The sequence below is a fragment of the Micropterus dolomieu genome, linkage group LG09 (genome assembly GCF_021292245.1).
Source record: "Micropterus dolomieu isolate WLL.071019.BEF.003 ecotype Adirondacks linkage group LG09, ASM2129224v1, whole genome shotgun sequence".
In the NCBI taxonomy this organism is placed as follows: Eukaryota; Metazoa; Chordata; class Actinopteri; order Centrarchiformes; family Centrarchidae; genus Micropterus; species Micropterus dolomieu.
Genome location: NC_060158.1, coordinates 9,962,984 through 9,980,939, shown reverse-complemented (window position 1 = coordinate 9,980,939; position 17,956 = coordinate 9,962,984). Strand labels below are relative to the sequence as shown.

Genomic DNA, 17,956 nt, shown 5'->3' with positions numbered 1-17,956 from the left:
ATCAGAATGCCTGAGTGGTGGGAATGTTTGTGTCCCGGCTTAATGGAGTGATTGGCTGAAAAGACCACAGTTTAAAAGTGCCTATTTGTTTAAAAAGAGCTCCACACATGGTGTGTAAATTGAGATTATATTGAGATAGTAGATAAGAAAGTTGTTGCTCTTAGTGGCTTGCATAGCCAGAGGTGTGTCGGACACTTAAATATTACAGCTGTTATACAAGTGTGTGTATGGTACACATTTATGTGCTGTGTTGGGTGTGTGTGACTGGAATAGCTATCAACGCATCCATGGCAACAACCATTCAACTCCTTTTTCCCAGTCTGTGGTCAGCTGTACTGCCCCTTCTATACTGATAGTCCTGCTTTAGAAAAAAGAATACAAAAGAGAGACCCACAATGTGTGTGTGTGTGTGTGTGTGTGTGTGTTACACCCATTAAGCTGGTTGCTACAGTTCCAGGTCTGCTCTGAGGATGTTGTACTGATAAACCCGGGGCTGAATGAAGTTGAATTAGAGGAAATAATCAATTAGCTTGGCAGGAAAAAAAGTCTTTTTTGTTAACGACAAAGAACAGGCATGCTGTGAGAAAGCTAAGAAAATGGGCAGAGAAAAATGATCTCATTACCGCTGCCTGTTTTTAGTCAATCTTGTTTGGACAGGGTTCGTAGGACTGCAACTAATGTTTTATGTGGGTTTCAGCATATGTTTTATATTTGTTTTATTAAACTGTGTGCTTTATATATTTTATCACTATTTATGTATCTTATGTTCAAGTGTGTGTCAGGGTTTCCCCTGGCTGCAGTTTCCCCCCTGGGGGAAGGTTTAAGTTAAAATAAGTCAGAAAAGCTAATATTCCCATCACAATTTCATCCCAGAGATCAAAGTAGAATCTTCAGGTTGTTGTTGTTTTGTCTGACCAGCGATCCAGAAACCAAATACATTCAATTTATAGTGATAGAAAATACATAAAACCAGCAAATCCTCACATCTGAGAAGCTGGAACAAATATTGCTTGATAAATTACTTCAATAATGTATTGATTATCCAAGTTGTTTCAGATGAATTTTATGTTCAATGAATCAATTTAGCACTTAAATCAAGAAATCAGAGAAAACTCTTATTTGAGTTACATCCCTGCTGCATGTCAGCATTTCCAATTACACTCAGTAGCTATTCTGATGTTCAATAGTGTTTTTAAGTCATTGTATATGTGTATGTGTGTTTGTGTGGAGTCATGAAAGAGAGGCTTGGTACTCTCCATAACAAAGAAGCAGGGAGTACACAAAGCTTACAACAGTGTGAAAGAGAAAAAAAGACAGAGGCAAGATGAAACAGAACAATACGTATCTCCATCTCTCCTCTCTCAACTGGCTCTGACTTTTGGAAGAAAGGCCCTTCAGAGCTGAGCCCCCTGATCAAAGAGAGAATTTGTTCAAAGCAACTTTATCTTAACCTTTCTTGCCTTCTTCTTCTCCAAACACAACCCCCTTTCTACTGCAACAGCCGGCCAAACCAATTAATCGGTCCATGTGGTACGCAGGTCTTAAAGCATTGGTGATACATGAGCACAATGAACCAAAAGGAGGAAGGCCACAGATCGAATGGTGACAAAGGGCACTAATGAGATAGAGGCCACACACGCATGCATGCATGAGTAGACATGTTTTACAAATGTATGCAAGCATTCATTGATTCATTGATTATACATACACAGAGAGTGGAGTAAGCAATTGAAACGTGTGAAGTAATGCATAAAGACCTAAAGTATTAACAATGAAGCTTAAACTCCCATTGGACTTATTAAACAAAGATTTCAAAGACATTATAATTATAATGGAAACACTTTCACCTGACTTGTTAAATGAATAAATGGATGAATAATATGCATAGAGATGCACAAGCAGGTAGATAATTACAGTTTTATCTTTTCTTTAACCAGGGATCCCTTAAGAAACAATATAAGGGCTACAGTGAACAATTTCATTATCGATTAATCTACTGATTATTTTCTCTTCTCATTATTTGGTGTTAGAATGTTAGCAAATAGTGCTCTTAAAATGTCTTGTTTTGGTCCAGCGACAGTTCAAAAACCAAAGATATTCAGTTTACTATCATAGACGACTAAAAAAAAAGCTGAAAATATTGACATTACAGTAACTGTAACAAGTGACTGTTGTTTACAAAAGACATTCATCAATCCAAAATGTTGCTCATTATTAGCTTTGTACAATATCTAACATTTTAAATGCAAAATCCATTCAAGCACCTTCCTTGTACTTGTGTTTTTCAAGGGTTTACTGAATTCATTGTCTCAGTACCTGTCTTCTGTGCTGTGACAATCCAATTGAATCTAAAATGATAATCAGGCTACATCAAACTCTAGTGATTGTCACAACTCTCTGAGGCAGGCAAGATAAACTCCTAATGGAAAGACAAATGGAAAAACTCTCGAAAACACAACCAAAAAATACCTTGTATCTACTGGGCAGCCAGACAAAAGGCAGGTCAGTGATAGGTGTTAAACATGGAAAATATGGAATAATAAAATTAGCTTGACATTTTGGGAAAATATGTTTTAGATGAATATGAAGGTACAGATATCAGCTGGTTAGATTAAGTTAGCATAAAGAGGGGAAACATTATTATTTCCCACAACATTTCCTTTAACAGTGACTGGCCAATTCCAGCCGAGAGTTATGTTACATTTACTCAGGGTAGTATACAGAGGCCCTGTTTATTTCAGACTTGCAGGTACACACGTCTGCTGACCCCTCTGCAATCTTCATGTTCCCACAGTTTAAACAAAGTCTTTATGGATTAGAGAGGTTCAATTGTACAAGCTACGCTGCAACACCAAATCAGTTCAGATCTGAGAGGAGGAAAGGGTCTGTTTGACCTTGATAAACTTCACTGACTTTATCTAACACACAGGGACACAAACACAATAGCAAGCATGTGTATACATAATATAAACTTGACAAAACTGACTAACACACACGGGTGTGCAGACACAGCAGCCCCAAGAAACTTTCTTCTCTTTATCAATCCAGTGACATTTACAGATAGTCTCTCCTTCAGGCCCTAATCACAGACTCTAAGCTGAACCAGACATCAATCCACAGACAAGTAAAGCAGAGTGGACACCAAAAACAAGTTAGGTGACAGATGCAGCCTTGCAGAAATTCTACTGCCGCCACCAAGCAAAAGTACTTCTTAAACGAAGCATCGATGAATCGATGAAATAATCTATAGAAGCTTTGGGTACTAAAATCATCGTTAGCTGCAGCTGTGAAAACCTGTGGAAATAAAATCTTTGAGACCTGCAGTAATTCAGCATTAAATCTTGAAGTAGTAAACCATTTTTATAGCAGCGAACAATCGATGTTATAAACTACTGTAGTGAAGGGATCCTTAACAAAGCTTTCTAAAGGCTTAGTGAGTTGCTGTATTGATAGTAATGTTGAATTGATAGTGTATAGTTGGTAATGAGGGTATGCTGTTAAGTATGTATGTACAGTATGTTATAATCACATTATCATCTCTGATCTGTCCAAGCTCTAATCTTGGATGAGAGGTGGATCTCCTCTGTATGCTTGCATATGATCCAAACTATCACAGTTTTGTCACAGAAATCACTAACAATCCACAGTAATTTGTAATAACGAATATTTGGTGTTTGATTGGTTTGTCTCTGCTTTAAATCATCTAACAACTACACTGCAAAACCTGCTTACTATGACAACCAGTATCAAATTCTGAGAATTACACGCATCAGAGCCTTATTTATGAAGAGCGACTGATTTTACTTTGACAAGGCTAATTCTTCGAGCTCGAGTCATACACCCTGCAGAGGGATATAAAAAGGACATGCTTCAGAAAGAAGAGCCTTGGAGCACTATAGCAGAGGGAGGATGAGACAAGCATCAAAGCTCCTGGGTAACAGTCAGTGTGCAGTACAGTATACATACACAACACATTCTCAAAGCGACACGTCACCCTTGTGTGCAGCAACACTGAAAAAAGTAAAAAAAGAAGGCCACGGGTCACACATACGATCATCACACACACAAACAAGACTTACTTCATCTGCTTGGTGTTAATAGTAATATTCATCAAGGTGCTGCATTGTCCAACCAAACTGCTAGATCACTTTCTACCATTAACCCGGCAATTGTCTCAACAAAACATACAATGGTTATCACCGGGATAACTTTGCAGAGAAGCAAAATCCTGTTTCATAGTATTAAAATCGGTTTGGGTGTTTGATAAACATTCAAATTCATGGATCTTATAGGACTTTTTGAATCATATTTCATCGTGTCACCAGTACCTGACACAACACGCAGGTATATGACCCTCTGAATCATCAAAACATATTTTGGAGACCAAAACTTAAGAGTTCCCACAATCGAGGACACACACGGGTACACACACACAGACAGACAAAGCCAGTCTTATTTGAACGACTTGAAAAGCAGAGCCTACATAGTCTGACCAAGCTTAGAGATAGAGGGGCAGACACTGAGAGAGCAAGTGAAAGCGAGCACGGAGGGCAAGCTACCATAATGAGCTTGTAGCTAGCGATGTATGCCCTCAACTACTATTACTGGCATCTTTGCCTGCTAATGAACTAATAAGCCAGCGAGAGGGCAGCTTCCACACTGGCTGACTGACTGACTGACTGTCTGTGTCTCCCTGTCAGTCTCTTTGATCTGTAGTCCCGGCGAAGAAATGAAGAGCTGCAGGCCAAGATTGGACAAAACATAGATGGCAGAGAAGGAGGAGGTACTGAGGAGAGGAGAGTGTGAGATAAAAGAGAGAGAGTTGGGGGTGGACAAAAATGGCAAAATGAAGGATGAGAAAAGAGGGTGAAGGAGGGGGAAAAACCCACTGCTGCATTCAGTCCTGTAGCCTGGAGGTTGCTCTGCTAAAAGCCTGTCAAAATCACCATGTCTATGCCTAGCGGGGCTTGAAAGGCACTGTATTTGTATGTGCTTACAGTACAGTATGTGTTTGTGTCAGTGTAATATTTGCAATTCTCCCTCCTTTCTATAAAAGATGGATGGAGGGGACTAAGGGAATATATATATGGAGGTCATCCGAACTAACCCTGGGCTCCTGAGTTCCTACTGTTGACACACCGCTCTCACTCCTAACACAACAAATATTAGCTCAACTCCAAGTCAGGCTGGGGGAAATAGTGTTCCTCAAAGGAATGCAGACACACACACACACACACACACACTTGAACATCTGCGTGTCCATGAAAGCACTCATGGGACACACATATGTGCCAATACAGACACACACACAAACCCTTTATCCAGCTCTCACATCTCAAAGGCGTGAGACGAATACACAGGCACACATCATATTGCTGATTTCAGGGAGAGGAAAAAGGGGAAAACAAGTGCACGGGGGCAGGCAGACAGACAGCATCTCAGATCCTCCTTCACTGGTCTACTACTATGTCTGGTTCTTCACTATTTCCTTAAGTCTACCTCAGAACTGCAAGCAGATTAGAAAGAACCACAACAGAGAAAACAGCTCTCTTTACATTCCAAGAATGGGTACTTACTGTATATAAGGCACAGTGCTTCAAAACGTTTTGGGAGATAGGCTTATTTGGCTCCCTGATGAGAGTTAGATGTGAAGATCAATACCATTATCTGTCCATTAAATATGGTGCAGGTTAGCTTTGCTTAGCATAAAGTCTGAAACCCAGGAGACAGCTCTGTCCAAAAGTTACAAAAATCCACAAACCAACGCCTGTGGAGCTCATTTATGTACACATTACATCTTGTTTGTTGGAAACAAACAGTACATACACATTTTATAAATGGCTTATAACACACTGTAGCAGTCATAAGTGTTTATTTATGTGTCTGTTAGCAACTACAACTCCCCCTGTTGACATTCTTAACCGGAGGCCAGTGTATAAACAGATAATCAATGATAATATTAGTAAAATACAGTAATTACATTAATTATAGTGTGTTATAAACCAATAATGAAATATTTACATAGTGCTTATAAATGCTAGATAGGGGTACTTGGAAAAAAAAAAAAGAAGAAAACTTGCAGTTTTACAGGAGGTTATGTGCCAGACTATTTCTACAGAGAGCCCTATTCTCTGCTCCCAGTCTCTATGCTATGCTAAGCTAACCATAGGCGGTAGCTTAAAAGCCAATAATCGCATTCCCAAAATGTCCACCTAAATCAGCTGCTTTTCTCCGTACACTATATCAGTGTAAAATCAATATATTAGGGATCTGGACTGTTTATCAGTCAAAACAAGCAATTTGAAAATGTTACTTGGACTTCATTAACTGATAATCAACTTGAATCATGTTAGACGTCATTTTTGGTGACACGCTTGAGGATCTCTTTGCCTCTTTATTTGTTCAGGTGTATCGACTTTCATAATGTCAAACTTCTTCATATGCATACTGCGATCATCTTATTCTGTAGAGTGTATTGTCTGTTTTGCTCTGTCCTGTGAAAGAAATCAGTTCTCTTTATCACAACCAGGCAAACAAGTATCTGCATCAAGAACTCAATAATAGGTGAAAGTATGAGAGAGAGGCCGAGTCCGAGAAATAGCCTGTTAATCTCTAATTAAGAAAGCAAAAGGTGGCAGATTGACACTTTATCGGCCTGCCACAGATCCATAAACAAGGTCAATACAGCAACACATTCTGTTCATTCATGTCACATTGTGCTGTTACCAAACCAAACTCCCTCCACAAGCCCACTCTCTTCTTCCTCCCACTACCTCCTTCTTGACCTAAAATTGCATTACTGGTTTTCTTAACAACATAATCTTGAGGTTTCACCTGCCATTATCAGCACACAAGACAGCATTTTAAGCTGGATGTTTCTGTTCAAAATGTGACTTGTAGTTAACTTCTCAATGTCCATTTTTAGCTGCATAGGCTTCTACCTTCATTTGTCGTCAGGGCACCAGATATTTTCTAATGCAGTTGTTCACCTTTTGTGATGATTATTTAAGTGGGAGAGTGGCATGCCCATTCAAGCAGTCAAACTGTGAATCATGTAACATTACCTTTGGGAAATATGAATAACCAGTTGTGCCCACAATAGTAAAAGTCATTTTCTGCATTGACAATGTCAGGGGATTTGCTGTTGGAGCACTTTCAAGGCATGGAATAAAATACCTGGTCCTTTGACAAAAAAGATAGAAGACTTCTACATACAAATGTATGTAGAAGTCATACTACAGTATGCTACTTCCACATTGGTTTCCGTTAATCATTCATTGTTTCTAGTAGCACTGGCACACTTCCACAGCAGTTACAGACAGTGTTACATCCATTGATATCTACTCCCATTATCTGCAGATTCTTTTTATTATTACCATAATAAACCAAGCTAGCTATTATACTAGCTGCCAATGTGCTGCAAATACAAGTAACTGCTTTTTCAGTTGGCCAAATCCTTCCAGCAGAAGACCAACTGATGACTTCGACCATTATTTTAGTGTGTTTAGCTCGCTGCAGAAGAAGAAACATCCGGTCAACAAGAAAAAAAAAAAAGTGTGCAATAAAAACAATAATGGTAGGCTGAAAATAAAGATTATGCGCTGTAGAAATCTGAAAATACCTTCAGCAGGTGTCTTGGTTAATGAGAAGCTTAGCGACTATGTTGTTCCCAATTGTTCTGATATTGCAACAACTCTGGTTTCACACCTCTGGTTGGCTTTTTTCACCATGGCTATACACCGGCTGGGGTTTGTTAGTGTGACATTTAGAGCGATCTACCACACCATACTGACAAAAAACTATAAACATTTAGTCATTAACCTATACTGCTGAATGTTAAAGATATCATTTAGAGAAAACCTTCAAATGGGATTTTAAAGTGGTAACGAAAATGGCCTCCAACTTTTGCAACTCTATTACGACTGGGGGAGGAGAGGAAGGGAACTCCCAAATGTTTGACAGTAGGACATTGGGAAAGGAAAGACAGGAGAACAGGAGTTTTTGATGGCTATATAGGGCGACAAATTGGCTTCCTTGAATTCATGCAGCATTGGCCATCAACAGAGCAGACAGCTGTTGCTTTCATGGAAAAAAGAATGAACAACAGCTGGATCCGGGATGGTGTTGTTATTAAAGACAAAACAGGACAGGGGGAGCTGGTGACATCCAAACATTCAATCTGTCACACCAACACCTGCTGATTACTGAACAAACTGGCATTGAGATGGAAAGGAAAAAAAAGGTCTCTGTGTGTCATGTATGTGGGCGGTGAGCATTGTTTGGAAAATGTTAATAAGAAGAACCGAAAGTAGCAGCCAACTATGACACTGTAGAAGAGGATGTCCAAACTGTAACTCTAACAGGCCTAAAAAGGTTAGAGTGTGTGTGTGTGTGTGTGTGTGTGTGTGTGTGTGTGTGTGTGTGTGCGCGTGTGTGTGTCTGCCTTTGTGCTCTTTGAACCCACTCTAACTTTTATTGCCCTCCCAGGGATCATAATAAGGAACTAATTGATAGTCTTTGAGCCACGGGCTGAGGAGAGGGGGAGTTCCTGCAGGAAGTCAACACAAATCAAACTCTCTCTAAGCCCTTAAGGTTTGGAGCTACTCCAGTGGAGTTGTGGTGGGTAAAAGTCACTCTGTGCATGTGTGTGTGTGTGTGTGTGTGGGTGGGAGAGAGACACAGACATAGAGCAGAGAGAGGAAATGCGAAAGATAAAGATAAAGAGAGAGCCGTAGTCTGGAGTTGACATGTCTTCCACATCTCTGGATGTCGCCTCCTCACTTAACCACGAGCTCCCACTTTTGACCCAATAACTCAAGAAAGCTCAAATAATGCATTTCAGCTTATATGATAGACACGAGACATGTCAATATCCTACCTATCTTACATGTAACCTTGTAAATAACTTCTCTGGTTTGTATAAAACGTTTCATGACCAAAATCTAAGAAAACATGTCACATAAAGTCAACACAACGCAACAGCTTTACATAAATTTGTGACAAGATGTCTCCCTGATATTCATTTCAGAAGCTTAACACTTTACAATTTGCAGTGGAAATTTCATCCCACCCTTCAACTCTTTTCTGTTTCTCCCTGCTCCTGAAAGGTTAGATCACGTTGCTTTGGTGGGTGAAAGGCCCCCTTCAACAACCTGAGCACAAGCTGAGCATGTGGGTGCGTTTGGCACCGATTCATATTGTCTCCTATTCCAAAACAAACAGCCGTCTGACACAGAAATGCATACGCCACATTCCACAGGGTTCAAGCCCCTCCATAAGGAGGTTGGCAGGAGCAGAAGGGGTTTCCAGCTCAAACTTCTAGGGGTGTCTGCACCATACTCTGCTGTGTGCAACGTGTGGCCTTCGTAAAACTGAAGGTGTAACACCTTATAATAGACATAAATATTAATAAATATTCTATATTTATCTTATTGTCAGCAAATGGCATGAAAAGACCAAAACCAAGAGTGGACTGATCATACTAACAAGTATGTGTAGCCAAAACCTTATTCCTCTGTACCACAGAGCTCCATTGTTTACTGAAAATTATTACACACATTAGTGAACAACACAGTTGCACTGGCTGACTTGTTTCTGCATTACAATAAACATGGGCTCTGTGATGTTCACAATCACTTGCTCATTGTCAGACATCCACAGAAACAGAGCAATGTGTGTTTCCCATAGGAATCTTCATTTACTTCCTGTTAAATGCGAGTCCGAAAACTAGTGTTTTAGCCATAGAGTGGTCTGCCAGCTCCTGAGGAAAAACATCTGGGCCTCTTGACTTGCTAGATGCTTGAATGTCTTTAGCAGCTTCTAAGTAGCAGGTGGCGTACAGTCAGCTTGCCTTCTGGAAGCTGCAGTTTTACATCATGGGGTCGGTGACAGCTGCATGCAAATGACCTCATAATCAACTGAATTATAACTGCATAAAATTGTAATTCTCAGCTACTTCCTAACATTTGTCTTTTTCAATTTCCCACGAATAAATATAGCCATTCAAGATAAAATCGGAATCTTTTGGCTTTTGTGAGGCCTGCAAAACTTTAACACTGCAATGCAGGTTAGAAGACGAATAACCCTTTCGCTACTCTGACACTTCCCTGCACACTATTATTAAAAGGATGAGACCAGCCTTTTACGGGTGCATTAGTCAACGGTCTGCGACTGCGGGAGAATCAAATGCAGCAGGCATTTCTGCGAATGTTGCTGCTCAAAAGACTTGTCGGCTTGTTACTGCTGAGCAAAAACACTGACTTTCTGAAAAATAGAACGGATAAACTAACTCTTCACTGCACAACTAGAGCATTTTCTGCATCAAGAACTGAAACTTGAGGAGGGAGTTTTGGTGATGGACAGGGTAGGAACTAAAATGAACCATCCACATAATTATTTTAGCTGTGCTAGCGTTGTGGGTCCAATCTAAAAACCATGGTTAAAGTAAAGAGCTTGAGAGGGATTTACTGAGTCATCCCTAGCTTTATATTACTCTAACTAATGGGTAAAATTGTAACCCTGCCCACAGTAACGTGCTGCTTTTGAACCAGCACCACATGCTCCTCTGTTTGTTCCTTCCTACAGACCAGAAAGACACAACATGGAGTGGCTATGATTTCCTCTCTTGCAGTATTGCTTCCCAACAGGAAGACAGGCAATTTCATGGTTTCCAAGAAAAACAGACACATGCTGACGATCCACTGATGGGCAAGAGTGAACAATGGGGCCCATCTCACTCTCAACCTTACCTGTGTTTAGAGGCTAAAGCAGGAAAATCTGGAATATGCAACCACCACCAACACTGAGAAAATAAATAAAAATGAAAAAGAGCGTAACATTCTTATGTCATTGCAGCATTTGTTTTAGAAGTCTCTGTGAGCACGTCATTGTATGAATATGGATTTCCTGACATGCTGCAACACATTACAGCTGATTGACTTCATCTCAGACCACTAAATATTTCACCACTCAAATTAAAGGCTGTCTGATCCTGTCAAGTGGCTGTCTGGAGGCCCTGATCAGATTTAATGTAAAGTTAATGTAAACCTTCTCGCTGTGAAATTCCTCCCTCAGCACTGACAATACTCGTAAAGAAGGGAACAATGTGGAGCTCATGTGGCTTAAACATGGCCCTATTTAGAGAATACCTCAGTGCCGTGGTATCCAGCCTCATGGACCGTAACTGGCTTTCTTTCTGCCTTCTGCACAAGAAGGAGCTCTGCACATTCCCAAGCCCGGAGAGCTCTGCTGCTCCCTTCGACAAATTCTGCCCTTTCTCCTCCCTCCTGTACGCCTCCCTGCTTGCCTGTCCACCGGTTGGGAATTGGGGAAATTCCTCAGCTCCGTTAAACAGCTTCTGATACACAAGGAAAGCCTAGATTCTTTGTCAGCTGTGAAACTCTAGACACTGGGAAATGGGCTTCACCTTCCAGTCATCTCTGGTGCTGAGGAGGGGGATTTGCAGCAGCACGGCAGCGTTTTCCCCTCCAGACAGGAGAGAAATATGAAGCTTAAGAGAAAAGCTGAGTTCTGTAGAGAAGAGCAAACGCAGTAAGAGAGAGAGAGAGATATTTAAGTGTGTTATATAAAACAGGTTTCATATTCTGTATCTCAAACACTCAAATAACCCGAAAGCACTAAGGCGCAGCATGGGAACAATCTGGAGTTTCTCCATTTAGCTGGAAGTGATAGCACGGCCCATATCAAGAATACCACATATAAAAGGCTCAAACTCAGGGACTCAAATTGGAGTCGAGCCATGTACACAGAAATGAGCATCTGTATGAATAAGAGACACTGCTTGTTTAACAAGAGCTGATAAATGGAAATAAGTTTTACAAACATTTAATCCCCCCACCCCCACCCCCCTACTGTAAGTAGAGAAGATACCTCCCTGGCCTCAAAGTGACCACTGTCACTGGCTGAATCATAAATGTCCCTACTTCTATTCTACACCAGGTACAAGCTAGCAAGTTATTGTGATCCTGAAAATAGCTCTTCACTGACTTCTTTTTTCCTGTAACAGATTTTTTTGGGCCACTTGGGTAGGGTTGCCACCTTCAATACAGAAAATTAAGGGACACCTGCCACGGTGGGGGCCTCACCTCTCGGGGGCCCCACTGGCACACCACTGGGGCCCCCAAACAAGAGTTTTCAGGAAAGTATTAAGATTTATACCAATGGACATTATAATAAGCTATCTGCTATTGAAATCAGTGTGAACAGGCTGTGTCCGAAATCACCCACTATTCACTATATAGTGGACTATATTGGAAGTATTGGAACGGTAAGGCAAATTCCTGTTTTTTGTTGTTCACTGAAGACATTTGGGTTTAAGATCAAAAGATGAGTATGAGATAAAATTTCAGAATTTCAGCTCTCATTTCGTGGTATTCACGTCTAGATGTGTTTAACAACTCAGGACATAACACTCTTTGTTTGAACCCACTAATTTTTCAAGTGATCAAAACTATTGGAACATGATAGATGTTTTTTGTTGCCCAGGTGTTGCCTTTTAGGTTGATTGTCCAAACATTAAATGGCTCTGCATGTCTAATCTAAGTTTTCATCCTTGGTTCAAACCTATAAAGACTGCATTTCCTGTTAAAGAGGATAAACTAAAGTCCAGAGAGCTGTCTGTGGGAGAAAAGCAAGCCATTGTCAAGCTGAGAAAAGAAGGAAAATCGACCAGAGTCATTGGACAAACATTGTGCATAGCAAGCACAACAATTTGGAATGTCCTGAAAAAGAAAGAAACTACTGGTGTACTGAGCAACAGACGTCGAACAGGTCAGCCAAGGAAAACAACAGTAGTTGATGGGCTGTGAAGAAAACCGCCAAAACATCAGTAAGTGACATCACCAATGACCTACAGAGAGTACAGAGATGAGCCGCAAACGTCCTGGAACACAATCATATGTATTGATGAGACCAAGATTAATCTCTGCCAAAGTGATAGAAAGGCCAAAGTGTGGAGAAAGAAAGGAACTGCTTATGATCCGAAGTATATAGAAGCTCATCTGTGAAGCCTGGTGGAGGTAATATCATGGCTTGGGCGTGCATGGCTGCTTCTGGAACAGGCTCATTAATATTTATTGATGATGTAACTGATGATGGTAGCAGCAGAATGAATTCAGAAGTGGACAGAAACATTGTGTCTGCCAGTTTACGGAGAAATGCATTGAAACTAATCGGGAGGAAGTTTATCATGCAGCAGGACAATGACCCAAAGCACACTGCCAACAAAACAAACAAAACAAACAAGAACTGAAAGAAGTTGCTGTAAAAGCCTGGAATAGCATCACAAATGAAGAATGCAGCAGTTTGGTGATGTCGATGGGTCGCAGGCTTGAGGCAGTTATTGCAAGCAAGGGTTATGCCATCAAATACTAAATGTTATTTACTTTATTTAAGATTATTTGTTCCATTACTTTAACTCACCTTAGAATGCTGTGGTCTAATGCAAATGGTGATGTGTCCTAAGTTGTTTTACACATCTAGATGTGAATACCAGGAAATAAAAGCTGAAATTCTGAACTCTTGTCTCATACTCATCTTTTGGTCTTAAACCCAAATGTCTTCAGTGAACAACAAAAACAAAGGAATTTGCCTTACCGTTCCAATACTTTTGGAGGGGACTGTAGAACACTGGCCGACAAATTATGTAGTTTGGCTTGATACTCATCAAGTAGGCAATTTGATTTCTCCCACTCTCGTTGTCGGCACTTTTGCATCCGCTTTAGTTTCATAGGGGACACGGGGGGTTTCTCGAGCTGCCGCCACCGTTTTTTCAACACGCCTCCCTGCCAAGAGACTTGCCCTTATCTGACTCCGATTGGTCCTGAACCTGATGGTATTATTCAAACCAATTATCCATAAGTAGAATGTGTCCGACTTGACTGCGCCTGTTTTATACCCCGCCTCTGCAGTCGCCTGCACCTCACGTTAGACTATTAAATTGCTGAAAGTCAGCCGCATTCATCTCGAACACACCTATTAATACATCATCACTTTTTTTTAAAAGTTGATATTGCGAGCAAACAGTTGCTTACCTGCACAGCAGATAGAGAGCAACATTATCAATAATTTGGAGTCGTGTTTCTGGCCAGCTGATGTTAGTCCACAATTCACTCTCTCTTAGCTCTGTTTTTGGTCTCTACCAACTTCTGAGGGAAATATTTGACTCTTTAGCCGCCACATGCTCCATTATGTTCACTAACTAGTGGCTGTGTCTGTCTGTTGTTTGTTGTTGAGCAGGTTGTCTACTTTGGGTTTTTAGAGCTTCTTAACTGAAAACAGCTGCCTGCTGCTGCCACATACTCAGGCAAGAGCAGTGAGAGTAAACCATAACTATACATTTGCGGGTTGTACAGCTAAACAGTGTGCTAAAAACATCTCTGTAGGTTCATCACTACAAGAGACCCCTTTCACATTGTCACATTGTCATTTTATACATTGTTATTATAAAAATATCAATATAGTCGCTTCAAGTTTTTTCAGATTTTAAATATTATGAGTCTCTTTTTTGGTAAAGTACTTGACATGGTTCAGGGCATTTTCATTATTGATTTTTTTATTGATAAACTGATTAACCATTAATTTGAAACAGAGAAAAACAGCAAATCTTCACATTTGAGAAGCTTGAACCTACTATCATGTCTTTTTCACTATTTTTAAAAGCTATAGTAGTTAGTAGTTAGTTTTTTTTATTGAAAATTACTTAATCAATTTATAAAATATTGGCCAATAGAGTTTGTGTCAATCAACTAATCATTAATTTTAAAGAATTGATTAGCTCTTTACAATACTTTACTATAGCAAAAATAACTTTTACTTTTAAACTTTTCCATTTAAGTTTACAAGGCCCAAGGGAACCTGTGTTTGTATGCATGCTCAAAGTAGCTCACAGACTGAGGGATGAAGAAAAACAGACTAACAACAAAAAGAGTGGACTCCTGAAAGCCCCCGGTAAAGGCAATTAAAGCTGTCACAAACAGAGAAACACTCGGAAACAGAATAGACACATCATCAGTTTCAGCCTTTAATTAACAGCCACCTCTGGCTCTCATAGCAACCTGTAGCTGGACTTCCTCTCTCATATCCCACCAAATCATGGCTGAACATGTTTGAGCCTGCAGTGCCCATTTAACCTGCAGAGAACATTAGCATTGTGACAAAAGTTTATCCTCTCAAAGTGGTCTCAGTGCCCCTTCTCCATTCACTAGCTCTTAATTTAATATAACATTAAACTAATTGGACATCTGGCCCTCTATTGGTGCAGAATTCCCATTTCTCTTTTGGCCCCAAAACAGCAGATTTTCAAACCTTCACCTGCATCACATTAATACTCGCACAGCTTAACTTTTAGCCCACAGGTGCGCACTATACGAGACCCTAGCCTCGCGGCTATGCAAGAGCAGGAAATTAATAGTTATACTGCTAACTTAGCAGATATTCTCCAAGGAGCTGCAGTGTATTAGGAGGAGCTGCTGTATATTAGAGAAAGGAGAGTATAGAGCCTGTACAACAGTCCCCGTCGCTGCCTGTACAAGAGTTCTCATCTTTCAGTCCTGCTATGTAACACTCGGCTCAGTAGGCAGGAATGTGTGCGTATACATCCACCTCAGTTTAAATGCAATGCTATCTACCTCTCTGTGCCAACAGGCTTCTTGCTCCCTTGATGCAAATGTACAGGGTTTGGTTGTGTATCGTGTGGCCCAGAAATCAAGCTTTGCTATGTTCAGTTGCTGTCAGCAGCCGATAGACAAGCCGACAGACTCTCCTGGTGTAAAAGCTGGAAAGGAAGGATACTTACAGAGGTTGCCAAGACCATCTGTAAGGGAGTGCAGGAGAGAAAACAGGTCTGTCTTTATCTCATGTCCTTGGGCCAGTGTGCTAAGAGGACGGAGTGGATGGATGGAAAATCTTTCCACAATTATTTGTGGAAGCTTGACCTCAAGCTTACAGTCTACCATAATACTGTCGCAATTATGAGTCATGTTCGGCGACAGGAAAAAGGGCCAATCGACAGATAATTAATCGCCAACCATTTTAATAATTGAGTAATACATTTAAGACATTTATCATTTATCCATTTTCTCAAATCTAAAGATTTCCTGCTTTCCTCTGTCGTATATCATTGTAAATTCAACCTTTCAGTTTTGGACTGTTATAAAAAACTAACAATTTATAGATATCACACTCTGGGAAGTTGTGATGGACATTTTTCACAATTTTCTAATATTCAATTAATCAGAAAACAAGTGACAGATTGATCAGTACTGAAAATAATTACATACTTAGTTGTAGCCCTTGGTCAGGAGTATTTTAATAACCTTGCAGATTTTTGCTTTGGCTTTGGCAAATCATTTATATGCATTGTGTTTGAACAAAAAGCCATTTCTCTTGCAAAAATGTGGATGTATTGTAAAACCTTGTGTCCATATAGCGTTTTTATCATATGTTCCAATGAGGAAAGAGCGTATGCGCCAGCATGCCCAGCACTCTGACTCTGTTGTGCGACCTCTCTAAACACTTCTAGTTGAAAATCTCTGGACTTTGCTGAAAGGCGCGGGTGTCATCACTGTTGCACCTTTTAAGCCAATGCTTTTCTGCCAGAAAAATACGCTATATGGTCTAAAAGAAATAATGCAGCGCTTTAGTCACTGCAAGATCTGTGTCTCCTGCTGATGACAAAGTCTCCAATTATAGAAACCATGCACTCGTGTTGCCTGACCTCCACCGGTGACACCAATGTTTTGCTGGTGCACATAGCTTGACTTGGCATTTGACTTTGATATCTAACTACTTCCTCTTCATTTCTGGAAATGTTCAGCTCTCCAAGCGGGCAACTACTGCTGCTGATAACATGCTGCAAATATGTTCCACCAGAACCATCTACAGCAAATATAATGCATCCTGGATTGACCTCTGAAACAACTGTCTCTGTTTCACACTCAGTGCAGTTTCTTTTTTGGATTTGTAGTCTGATTTTTTTACCACCAGACTTTTTTGCCAACAAATAACTGAACAATTTATAATTATATCCATATATCATGTACTAAATTGGATGTTTTATTAAGGTAGGTGAAAGGTTTCTGTATATGCAGAACATTCCAAGTTCAGTGTTATTAATACGTGTTTTGGGTGCTTTTATAAATGAGGAAATCGAGTAGATTGACAGAAATTATATTTTATTTGCTTTAGAAAACACATTCCTAAATAACCATCATTATTCAGCAACAGTAAATACTTCAAAAGCTTCACAGGGCTCCCAGCTGAGATCAGTCATGCTGTTTGTTATATAAACCTCTGCTGTGCATGGATACACCTGTGCCACAGGCAACACACATTCTTAATATAGTGCCTTGGGTACATGAACACACACAACTCATATATATATATATGTATGTGTGTATATATATATGTATGTATGTATGTGTATGTATATATATGTATGTATGTATGTGTATGTATGTATATGTATGTATGTATGTATATATGTATGTATGTATGTATATATGTATGTATGTATGTATGTATATACACTACCGTTCAAAAGTTTGGGGTCACCCAAACAATTTTGTGTTTTCCTGAAAAGTCACACTTATTCACCACCATACGTTGTGAAATGAATAGAAAATGGAGTCAAGACATTGACAAGGTTAGAAATAATGATTTGTATTTGAAATAAGATCTTTTTTACATCAAACTTTGCTTTCGTCAAAGAATCCTCCATTTGCAGCAATTACAGCATTGCAGACCTTTGGCATTCTAGCTGTTAATTTGTTGAGGTAATCTGGAGAAATTGCACCCCACGCTTCCAGAAGCAGCTCCCACAAGTTGGATTGGTTGGATGGGCACTTCTTGCGTACCATACGGTCAAGCTGCTCCCACAACAGCTCAATGGGGTTCAGATCTGGTGACTGCGCTGGCCACTCCATTACCGATAGAATAC

General features: G+C 40.1%; 1 protein-coding gene across 1 annotated transcript in view; it reads right to left on the bottom strand.

The window, feature by feature from the left end:
• Nucleotides 1-17,956, bottom strand: part of sdc2 (syndecan 2) — a 49,126-nt gene that overhangs the window by 10,620 nt on the left and 20,550 nt on the right. The gene's annotated exons all lie outside the window — the stretch shown is intronic.